The sequence below is a fragment of the Carica papaya genome, chromosome 8, assembly GCF_054855325.1.
Source record: "Carica papaya isolate Zhongbai chromosome 8, ASM5485532v1, whole genome shotgun sequence".
NCBI classification, from domain to species: Eukaryota; Viridiplantae; Streptophyta; class Magnoliopsida; order Brassicales; family Caricaceae; genus Carica; species Carica papaya.
In genome coordinates this window covers 9,944,492-9,958,199 of record NC_142316.1, presented here as the reverse complement: position 1 = coordinate 9,958,199, position 13,708 = coordinate 9,944,492, and positions in this window count along the sequence as shown.

The window sequence follows — 13,708 nt, the reverse complement described above, 5'->3', positions numbered from 1 at the left end:
GGCCATACACTCACACATAATTATCTTGCACACTAGAAACAACCAACAAATTTTCAGGTTCTATTTCCCTAGCTTAGGCTTAGTTCCCCTACATGCCAGCTCATATTTCCTCACACTGAACTCTTATACATTCTATATATTTGTTATCCCTTTTCATCAGTTCTCATCTCTTCGGGTCTAATGGTTTTCTATTCTGTTTTACCTTTTTCCCCTACTCAGTTTCTGTATAAAGATAGCATATTTGTGTTCTCTTTCATCTCTATGTTGGATCCAGGCCTGCCATTTCCTTTTTCCCCAATTTTTCCATATCATAACCTACTCTTTCTCTTCCTTCTCCACTTCTCAGTATCCGTTCATGCTTTCTCCTCACCCGACTATCCTATTCGATTTTCCCAGCTTAACCCCTTCAGATCTGGTTATTTCTAAAATATATTTAGTTCATCAGCAAATTTGATTTAACTAACATTACTCTTACCTTCAAAAATTAGTTAATTTTTAAAATTTAAAGCTACAGGTGTTTCACATTTTTTATGTACACATATGGTGTACATAAAAAAAATGTGTGGTAAAGTTGAATTTATCTTTTTGATTTTGTCATAATATTATTGTATAAGAGACCTTAATCAAAATCCTAACAAGATATAACAATTCTAATTTGGTAGAAATTTGTGATATGCAACTGAATTTTTTTTGTCTTCAAATGCATTTGTTATTTTCTAAGAAACAATAGTTTTTTGAAAAATTGGATATTTTTCCTAATATTCAAAAGTCTTGCCTTCATGAAAAATGTGATCATTAATTCTTTTTCTTTTTTTGTTAAGTATAAATGCTTGAAGAACATACTAAATTTTTTATTTCATCCCTAAATTCTCATTAATTCTTTTCATTGATTGTGTGGATTTTATTAATTAATATGAAGTATTTTTTGTTTCTTTTGAAAAATTTACTATACTTTACAATAATATGATTAATTATGTTAATATAGTATTTTAATTTAAATCATATATTTATATACCAATATATAAAAATTGTCTAAAATTTTATATCAGAAATATGATCTAATTGTTAATAAAAATTATAAAGTACCTTTTAACATCCTACATAGTGTAATATAAAAAATATAAATCGACAGTGATAACATTTTAAATTATAAACTAAAGGTTTATATGGTCGCAATATTTAGCACCTTGTGAGTCTTTTAAATGATTGTATACTCGTACAAACTTTATTTTATAATATTAACTTAACTTATTACGGATCTAATAATTTTAATTAATGTGCTACAATTGTATGTTTTTTGAGTTAGCTTTAACTTATTACTGACCTTGTACGCAATTTTAAAAGATAATTATACATAAAAAATTATTCCACCATATGATCTATTAGAGCTTAAAAATGAAAATTTCATCCTCCTTGGAAGTTTTTCTATTCCAGTAATTAATTTGTTCTCTCTTCCTCTTAGGTCACAGTCAATAATGTTTTTCCTCACATTATATTGTCTCTTCATTTTCACATCAATTTTTAGCCTTAAAACTAATTTTTAGCCTCAATTTTTTTTTTCACATGATGTATAAATGGATGTGAATAAATATATATATATATATATATAAAAGATGAAATTCTTAATTAATATTAAGTAAGTGCGATTGGTGGCATAGAGTTGCAATTATCAATTCAATGTGTACTATTCCAAAACATTAAGTCTTGTGATAAAATAAACTACAATTAAGATACTGATTACTTTTATAACATTTTGACTTACTTTGCTTGTTTGAGTATCTATCATTTGTCACATAACTTTGATAGGTATAAAGAATACATATAAGATCTCCTATTTGTATAGAAGTAAAAAACAATTCAAATTTTCATTTGTCCCTCGACTTTTATGAGAAGAAAGAATACCTACAAGATCTACTATTTGTGTAGAAGTACAAAATCAAATACTACAAGCTTATTGTAAACATAAACAACATATCAAGGCTCATTGGTGGAAAACAACAATTCTATTAGGGCGAGTTCATTACTTGCACAAGGTATAAAAAGGACCAACGATTTCACCTTCGCACTACTAGGGATTACAGGCTCTACCATGATACTTTGGATAATAAAAGATGGAGGTTCCCCGACTGGCATTATGAGAGGTAAACCTTTATCATTATTTTTTTGTATATGAATATATTAATATGCAATTCCACTACATGTTATCCAGAGTAATGTGTATATATGTCTTTCTAAAAGATGAACTGTGATGCTGACTAAGAAAGGGCAAGTCGCAAAACTTGCAGAGGGTGTACAAGAGATCCAAAATTCATAATGCACCTCTTGTGTCTCTTTTGGTTGCTACAAGTGTTACTTTAGGGACTGTCAGTGCTGCACTTACATTTATTATATGGAGAATGCAAAGCCCTAATTTCTCCTAATCATCACTCTGTCTTAATGATTACGCATATTAGAAGTTTCATTTTTTAAACTTTATATAAACTATATGTAAACTTCAGACTGCATGATCATGTTTTTTTATTAACGGCCAGAGCTTGACGACCACTTTTAATTAGAATATGGATGCATGTACCATCTTCCACCGCATAGTACACATATCCTAACAGTGCTAGTGGCAGCATCTGCAGAGGCTCTGGGCATAAAAGTGGAGGACGACAACGCTCTCTAACTAGTTGTCGTTTGTTCAGGTTCTGTGATGGCCATGCATTAGATGCTCTTATCAAAAGTGTTTGTTGCTATCTGTTGGGTGATGATTAGACTTGAAAATTTGTGTTTGGAATTTGAATTTTGGAGACGAGAAAGAAAACTCTTTGGAATTAATAAGAGAAGAACAAAAGGATAATAGAGGATATATATATCCTTTTTTATTTCAAAACTTCTCTAGCAATAATGCTATATATTGTTAAAATAGGAATATTTATATTTATAAAATATGTATATATAAAGTATATTTAAAAGAAGTATGAGAAATCCTTGAATTTATTTTTTGATTTATCATAATTCTATTATTTAAGAGAATTTAACTGAAATCCTTAAATGAAATAAAGAATATGATATAATAGCCTACTTCTCTATTAAGGAGGGAGCGCTATTCCATGCACATAACTTGGTAATTTTACACAGCAATAAGCAAAAATTTAAGATTCAATCATCTCCTATATGGAATTATAAGTCATGAGGCTTACAAAATTCTTGATATTGCATTGTTATAATATAATTAAACTGACATTACAAGATAAAACTCTCAAGATCACTAAAGATTCTTTAAAGTCTTTATTCGACCTTGAACTTGCTCCTGATCTTGACTGATTTGCACTGGAGGATGTGAATTGGAGTCAGCTTCACGAATTAAGTAAGAATGAGGGGCAGTGCCCAAAACAAAGACATGCACACACTCAATCACACAAGATTCACAAAATAAATACATATCTTCTTTAAAACCAATTCCCAATCAATACAGTAACCATAATTTCATATATCTCAACGAGTCACTCTTTCACATATGATTTCATAGATATCAAAAATACTCTAACATTACATTTACATAAACAAATAATATTGTTCACTGGTTTCATAACACTTGCACTTGCCACTGAATTACTTATCATTGCATATGTCAATATCACTTTCACTTTACACTATTCACTTATCACTTTTCAGTTGCACTTGCCTTCTCAGTCATATTTTTTAGGTTTATAATTTCTATTTTTTCGTCTTTTAAGAGTTTCATTGCATGATGCCATTTTTGTAGGTATCAACAAGGGCACTAAGGATTCCCTCTACCATGTGGGTACATCATTTATCACTTATCACTTATCATTTATCACTTGTCACTTATCACTTGTCACTTATCACTTGTCATTTATCACTTATAACTTCCTCAATGCACCCGAACACAGAACAGTTACGCATTGGGTATCACTTATCACTTTTCACATAGACCTGAACACGAAATGGTAATGTATGAGACTTTCCAGCCATGTATAGTTGAGGTCGTATACACTGGTAGGGTTCACCACACTTCACTTGCCAAAATGGCCACACACACACACACTCTCCTCGTTGATACCTGTTAAACGCATTTCCACGTCTTTTAAATGTTCTTATTTTATTATTTTACAACTCAATCCCATCACTCTAACACAGCTACCTATACAACTTAGATGCTTACATATTTTCACTCATAAAAAGTATAAACTTTTTATAGATACTCCGATACATAATTTAACCTTCACGACTATTTAACTATCAACCAATGCACATATGCACACCATTTATACCAACAATTTCATACATACACATACATGTACAGTTTTACATACATATATACATAGCCTTACTAGTTTACCTAAATCTAAAGGATAATCTCAATAACCACAACACGAATACATTTTTACTTGTATACACTACACCTCTTTCATTTACTCTAATTCACGAATTATTCATTTACACATATTATATTTCTCATACATTCATTATGCGTGGACAGAAATCATGTGTATATAGGTTTATACATATCGTATCATACACATAAACTTGTTTTACATATTTAATTACAAATATTCCTGAAGCACCCACACGCGATAACATACATACACATGATGAATTTACTAAAAACATGTTAGAAACTTAAACAATTTATAAAATCTATAAAATATTTACTTTAAAGAAAATAAAATTTTTATAAAAATATTAGCGTCTCTTGATGATATTAACCTAATCCCTTACCTACAGTAGAATCGAAAAAAGTATCGAAATCCTTAGTAGCTCAAGTCTATGCTCTCCACTAAATCTAGCATTTTTCAGATAATTTTCTCATTTACAAATAGAAAATACATAGGTTCAATGATGGAAACTTGTGGAAATAATTAGAATACAAAAGCAGGATTAAGTTTTACCATAGCACAATTTCGATCACCGGAATCGCCACACACCACCATACACGTGTCCTTGGTTCACCACACGCTGTCGTCAGAGCGTCGCATGCCACCTCATGCTCGGCTATTGAAACCAGCACGCACCACCAGAACCACCCACATACTGCAATGCTTTGGCTAGAAATCATCACAGAATGAGCCACGCACGTAGATCAGGCTCGAATATGGCAGAATTACGCTGGAGAAAGGTGTGGATGCGTGGAACCATGCGCAGCCAATGTCGTGGTTCACCTTCTTATCTGCATGCACTGTTATGTGTTCTCTCTTTCCAGCCTTCTAGTTATGGGCCTATTTGTCGTACCGCACACCGCACGCACCAAACTGCCTCACTGCCGGTCTGGTATGTTTCCTCCTGCTCTCTCTCTCTCCCCAAGCTCCTTTCTCTCTCTTTACGACAAACTCTCTCTCTCTCTCTCTACTAATTGGACTCTATTTCTCTTCCTTCTTCTCGATTTCTTCTCTCTTTTTTAATAGGTAGAAGGACAGAAAGCCCTACAAGCCTCTTCTTCCTTCTTCTGCATTGTGTATGTCCAGGCTTTTTCTTCTTCTTCTTCGGTTGCCAGAGGCATACACACCCTTTTTTTTTCCTATTTCTTTCATCAAAACAACATCATTTTTTCCCTTCTTACTCTTGATGCCCAACTTTAAAATGACATCATTTTAAGCAAGGGCTTATCCCTGTTTCTCTGGGTCGGGTTGTTACATCTGATTTAGTAGAAACTAGTGACAAGCTATTAGCTTTCTTTTAAATATATGCAGATATTATTTCCTAAAAAATTGAATGAGTTATTAAAGAATTGGATGTTTTTCCTAATACTCAAAATTCTTCAGTTCTAAAAAAATGGGATCATTAAATATTTTTGAGAGATAAAAGATAAAATGATTAAATAGATTGGTAGTAAGCCACCACAAAAAATGGGACATGGTCAAAGATTGTCTCAGTCTAAAACATTAGTATATCCTATATAAATGGCAAAACAAACAAAATAAATTTTCTCAAAATTCTGTTGAAGGGACTATAAAGTCTTCGCTATCACTAAAAACTATAAAGTCTTAGCTACAAAACTTTTTTTTTTATGGGATGACTAATATTAGAGTAATATATCCCATTAATAATTCAATCTAACATGCTTAAACTAAGCATATGGGATTCATTTATCATAGTTCATTAAAAAATAGTAACTAGATAATTATATATCAAATTTAAACCAATAGATGATTAGTGTTGTTAGAAGTCTCATAAACAGATATTTGAGCTTTTCTCGATGCTCTTGAGGAATAAAAAATCTTTTAATAATAATATACAACATTACGATCAATTTTAAGAGCATTTTTCTTAGGAGTTACAAGAGCCGAATTCCCAAGTTAATTGTTTTCCTCATAAAAAACTTTACTAGCTCTACTTCATCGTCATCAAACTTGTAAACTGATATCTTGTTAAACTTAATATTGTATGGATCAGGAATAAATATATCAAGTTTGTTCTTCTAGTGAAGCTCCTAGTGAGATGTGTGAGGAAAATTGAAGCCATTCAGCTGCAGTAATAATTTTAATATCATCCATATAGTTAGTAATTTATCATAAAGAAAACCATCCAATAAAAACACATCTACAATGGAAAATGATGTTAGTATGGATTGCATGAGTGAAGCCTTACCGAGTGAAAATGAGTGGAACATGGTCTTAGGTCCCGTATGATTTTGCTAGTACAAATCTTTTCCAAAGCTTCCTACTTTAAACTTTATGACCTAAAATTTAGACTATAGAAAATATTAATATCAAATATTTAGATTTTGTATTTGTGCCTGAAGATTAAGAAGAATGGAAAGAAACTTGTTTTTTTTTCTTTCTTCAAATAAATGGAGGTTAAGTGCGTACCTTTGAGTTTAATCAATAATAAATAACTTCAGAGGTTATTAGGCTTTGGAAAACTAACTTTTTGCTATACTTTTTTGTTACACCAATTAAGAAGACTGAGTTTAATTGAATAACAATTGAATTATGATGGAGGGATAAATGACATATGGTTGAGTATTTTATATAGGCCACATAAAATTTAGATTTTATTACACTACAATTTAAAAAATCTTTGAATTAAATAAAGAATCTATGGCTATTTGCAAAGTGGTTATATTTTTTGAAAATTTGAACTTAAATGAAGAATCTATCACTATTTTAGACGCGATTTTATTATATTCATGTAATATCTTACTTAATATAACTAAAATTAATTAAAAATAATGATTTGACTAATTCTGTGGTCACCAACTATATTAAAAATAACTTTTGAATTTTAATCCATGTGCTAAAGAGCTTATTCGTCATTTATTTTTTTAAAAGTGATTAAAGACAATTCTATCGAGATAATGATAGAAGTTTATCACCAAACTTAATGTAAAAAGCCATGTTAAACAAAAACGTCGATTGTTCTTTAAATAATGTGATTAGTTATTTTAATGCAATATCTCTACTTTAAATCATGTATTTATATACCAATATGTAAATATTGGTTAGTAATTAACCTTGAAAACATGATCTAATTTTAAAAAATATTTTGAAATACCCTTTAACATCCTTCTGAAAGTATAGTGTAATATAAAAATATAAGTCGATAATGATAATAATGTAAAATACACAGAGAAGGTAACAAACTTTCCACGATACTTTTGTTTTGCATCAATCAAGAGGACTAACTAATTATTGAAGAACAATTACAATATAAGAAGAGAATAAATGTGTAGGGTTGATTATTTTGTGCAGTCTGTGAAAAACGTAAGTGTGACATCCAGATGCCCAAGAGCAACAATGTCAAATTTATCTATTAAATAAAATTTTTGTTTTTAAATATACTATCTATTATATTTGAAGTTTTACTATAAAATTTTATTATTTTAATAGTTATAACCCTACTGCATGCAGATGCCTAAACCGATACCAAGGAGGCAGTAAGGACACCACTATGTCTATGAAAGAGGAATTACAGTTATATCAGTAAATGGTAAACTGTAAACAGTTCAGTATCCACCAAATCTAAGAGCAGGGTTCCTATTAGTAAACAGTAAGTAATGACAACAGTCATAACAATAATTTTGGTAATACCTCTCCTGAATACCGAATAAACGTATTTACTAAATATTTTAGTTATTAAATTTTGATTAGTTCTTTTTATTCTTTCATGATTATTCATCTAGAGTCCATCTTTTACCCATAATTCCCTCATTTAACTTTTTTTTTTCTAGAGATTTATTTATTTTATTTCATTTTGATAATTTATTTCTTTTATTCATTTTTATTATTATATATATGTATTTAATTTTATTTTGATAATTTACTTCTTTTATTTACTTTATTATATAATTTATTACACTTTTCTTGATTTATTTTTTTAATTATTTTAAATCTAGTATATTTCGTTCATTTTCTAGATTTAATTTTTTTTTTCTCCTAATTTTGCTCTTTGCAGAAAACTAACCCGCAAGGAGATATATATATATATTTTCTTTTCCAAACCCATACCTTCCCTTCTTGTTTATGTTTTTCCATCTTACCATCCTTTAATAAACAATTTATCAAATGTAAGTATACACAAACATCCATCCAATTTACAGATTTTATACCAAATGGACACATGACACACACACAAACACACACATTCATTCAATCCTAAAACCACATAGAGATTAGATTTGAAAATAAATTTATTCATAATGCTTCTATCAAACACCATTGTATGCATAAAATTTATTACTATAAGTCTTACCTTCCTAAAGAATTCAAAAACAATCCACATGCGCGAATAAATCAACTTTAGATGATCAGAAAACACAGATGGATATTACAATAAGTCTTATTTTATACTATAACTTATGAAATCATTGAACTCAAGTAAAGAATCATAAACTATTTAAAGTAAATAAAGAATTGTCGCTATTTAAAATGTGACGAGTAAGAAACAATTTAGTTAAGATAATGTTAAAAGTTAATCATGCTGCAATATTTTTTTTTGTATTATAAGTAACAAAAACTCGATCTTTTGGTCTTTTTAATCTAAAAAATCCTCTAAAAATTTATATAGTTTTGCAACTTTTTTTAAATTTTTAGAAGATGAGTTTTATGAGAATTCAGAATTTTGGATGAAGATGGTGAGTGCTATTGGAACAATGAAGCCCAAAAGGAAAAATCACTTATGGAAAATGATATAGATGGAAATAGCTTTTAATATTTTCTGCTGACTATTTCTTAATTTCGTAATTTTTGTCTTTAAAAGACCAATTTAATGATAACATTTAACCAAGTCCACCCTCTTCACATTTCTTTACCATCCGTACACACGTATCTATGTATAATTATTACCTTAATAATTGATTAAAATTAGATAATTAAGTGTTAAGTACTTTAGAATATAAATAAATTCTCATTGTTTCTTTTCATAGATTGCTTTATTTTTATTACTTAATGTGATACATTTGTTTGTTTCTTTTAAAAAATCTCCTATACTTTATAATAATGTAATTAGTTATTTTAATTCAATATTTTAATTTAAATCATATATTTATATACCAATGTATAAAAATTTGTTAAAATTTAATATTGGAAACATAATCTAATTGTTAATGAAAATTTCAAAATACCTTTTAACACCCTATTTAGTGTAATATAAAAAATATAAATCGATAATAATAATATTTTAAACGGTAAACTAAAGGTTTACGTGGTCACAATATTTAGCACCCTGTAACCCTTTAAAATGATTAAATACTCGTACAAATGTTACTTTGTAATATTAACTTAATTTATTACTGATCTTGTAAGTTTAATATTTTCTATACATGAAATCCAACACAACCTTAACCTCCCGTAACCTCCCGTAATCATCACTCTAGCTTAATGATTATGTAGATGGTAAGTTTAATCTTTCATAGTATATATCAACTATACATAAAATTTAGACTGCATGATCATGTTTTTTGATTAACAGCCCGAGCTTGATCACCACTTTCAACTAGAATTTTGATGCATGTGCCATCTTCCATTGCATAGTACACAAATTCGTACAGTGCTAATGGAAACATTTCTAGAGGCTCTGGGTGTGGTGGAGGTGGATCACAAGGCTCTCTAAGTAGTCGTAGTTTGTTCAGGTTCCGTGGTTGCCATGCATTGGATGCTCTTATCAAAACTGCTTGTTGCTGTATGAGGGGTGATGATTAGACTTGAAAATTTGTGTTTGGAATTTCAATTTTGGAGAAGAGAAAGAAAACACTTTGGAATTAATGATAGAAGAACTCAAGGACAACTAATATGAGTTCTTATGTAGCCATCCAAGAAAAACACCTCTACAATGGAAAAATGATGTTGGTGTGAATTGCACAAGTGAAGCCGTAAGGAGCAGGAAGGAGTGCAACATGGTCTTGGGTCTTATAAGATTATGCTGGTATAGATCTTCTCTAAAGTATCCTCCTTTAAACCTTATGACCTTAGATTTAGACTGTCAAAAATATTAACATCGAATATCTAAATTTTATATTTTTACTTGAAGATTAAGAAAAATGGAAAGAATTTTTTTTTCTTCGAATGAATGGAGGTTAAGTGCATACTCTTGAGTTTAATATATAATAAATAACTTGAGAGGTTATGTAGAATTTGGAAAACTAACTTTTCACTATACTTCTTTGTTGCACCAGTCAAGAAGACTAAGTTTAATTGAAGAACAATTGAATTGTGATGGACGCATAAATTACATACAGTTGAGTATTTTATGTATGCCGTGGAAAATATAGGTTTTATTATACTATAACTTATGAAAATTTTGAACTTAAATGAAGAATCTTTGGCTACTTTGAAAGTAGTTTCATTTTTTGAAATCTTCAACTTAAATAAAGAATCCATTACTATTTGAGATGCAATTTTATTATATTTATGTGATATCTTACTTAATATATATATATATAATGATTAAAAATATTGATTTGATTAATTTTATGGTTGCCAACTTTATTAAAATTAACTTTTGGATTTTAATCCATGCACTAAACAACTTATTCATCATTTATTTTTTTAAACACTAAAAAGATAATTTTATTAAGATAATGATAGAACTTTATACCCACAGATAAGGTAAAAAGTCATGCTATACAAAAAACGTCGATTGTTCTTTAAAATAATGTGATTAGTTATTTCAATGCAATGTCTCTACTTTAAATCATGTATTTATACACCAATATATAAATATTGGCTAGCAATTAACCTTAAAAATATGATTTAATTGTTAAAAAATATTTTAAAATACCCTTTCGCATCCTACTCAAAGTATAGTATAATATAAAAACATAAGTCGATAACAATAACAATGTAAAATACACAGAGAAGGTAACAAACTTTCCAAGATACTTTTGTTTTGCATCAATCAAGAGGACTAACTAATTATTAAAGAACAATTACAGTGTAAAGGAGAATAAATGTGTAGAGGCGATTATTTTGTCTAGGTGGTAAAAAACGTAAGTCTTATTTTATACTATAACTTATGAAATCTTTGAACTCATTTAAAGAATCATAAACTATATAAAGTAAATAAAGACTTGTGGCTATTTAAAATATTATTTCTTAAATGGAGAATCTATGGCTATTTGATACTTAACTTTATTATACTTATTAGATATTTTACTTAATTTATATAAAATTCTTATGAACATTGATTTTATTAGTTCTATGGCTGCCTTTATAGTACAAAATGAGTCACTTCAAATAAAATTTACTTTTGAATTTAATCTTTGTGCAGAAAAACTTTTTAGTCATTTACTTTGAAAAGTAAGAAATAATTTTGTTTAGATAATGTTAAAACTTTTGATGAGTGACGAATCCACCAAAAATAAATTCCTAATTAACCAATAAAATAATATTGTAGTAGTGGTGAGGAGGATCGCATCCATAAGGAACTAGAAACCAATTATCTTTCTTGACTAATGAGTAAAAAGCATACAAGGGGGGTTTTGTAGATTCCAATATGCGAAATATAAATTAAGCAATGAGCAAAATAAGCTTAAACAAACTCTTGGCTGCAAATTAGAAACTAAAAAAATTATAAGAAGAACTCCTAGTCAACGAAATAGCTTGCTCCAGTAGTAAAATTGAGCAAAGATGTAAAGGTTCATTTTACCAAAAATATAGCAAATCAGTTATAGTTATCAGAAATGTTCCGACAACCAATCCTTCCTTATTCCTAAACCAACAAGGAAAAGTTCGTTAGTTGGTTATTTGCTGCCAAACAGTCCTGGGAACATACAAAGGATTTAACTTGTCAATGGCCTTGAGAGCTAGAAGGACGTGATTCAAGTTGCTGGATTCATCCGCGTGAACCGATCAACTAAACTACTTACCACCTCAGTGCGGCACTGATCACTACTTGGTACTGGAATAACTTAAACAATTACGGATTTAAGGAGTTCAGCAAGCTACTTGCAGTCATTTGACGAGAGGAATATATTATTATTTGTGTTTTTCTTTTTTTCATTTCATTTTAAATGCATTTTACGCTCCAGCTCACACTTTTACTCTAACTATTTTTGAAAGTGAGTGCGTTTTATGCTCCATCTCACTCATCACATGATAGATAATTTGATTTATTCTTTTAAAGCATACAATTCCGAACAAATTATAGAGCAATTCTTTCTAAGTATTAATATTCACCCGAAAATAAGAGAAAATTATTATTTTTTAATAGGCAACTCTCAAACAAGTCATGTTCAATATGTAATCAAAGATATAATTCTAAATTAATATTAAGTAAGTTGGATTGGTGGCGTAGAACTGCAATTATCAATAAAATATGTACTATTCCAAAACATGAATTCTTATGATAAAATAAACTACTATTATGATATTGATTACTTTTATAACACTGTGACTTAGTTTACTTGCTTAATTATCTGTCATTTGTCACGTGACTTTTATAGGTACAAGGAATACATATAAGATCTCCTATTTGTGTAGAAGTAAAAGATCATTCAATTTTTCATTTGTTCCCATGACTTTTATGGGAGGAAGAAAAACCTAAAAGATCTCCTATTTGTATATAAGTACAAAATTAAATACTACAAGCTTTTTGTAAACCTAAAATATAGATCAAGACTCATTAGTGGAAAGTAGCAGTTCAATCGAGGCGAGTTCATGACCTGCACAAGGTGTAAAAAGGACCAATGATTATGCCTCCGCACTACTAAGGAGTACAAACTCTACCATGATGTTTTGGCTAATAAAAGGTGGAGGTGCCCTGACTGCATTATGAGTGGTAAATCTTTATCATTATTTTGGTTGTATATGTATATATTTATGTGCAAATTCACTACATGTTATGTAGAGTAGTGTGTATATATATGTTTCTAAACGATAAATTGTGGTGCTGATTAAGAAAGGACAAGTCGCAAAACTTGCCGAGGGTGTACAAGAGATCCAAAATAAAGAATGCACCTCTTGAGTCTCCTTTGGCTACAAGTGTTGCTTTAGGGACAATCAGCTCCGCACCTGCATTTATTATATGTAGAATGCACAACCCTAATCTCCTTTAATCATTACTCTAGCTTAATGATTACGCATATTAGAAGTGTCATCTTTCAAAATTTATGTGAGACATTTTTTTGTTTCTTTTATAAAATCTATAATACTTTACAATAATGTGATTAGTTATTTTAATGTAAAATTTTAGTGTAAATCATATATTTATATACTGATATATAAAAACTGATTAAAATTTAATATTGAAAACATAATCTAATTGA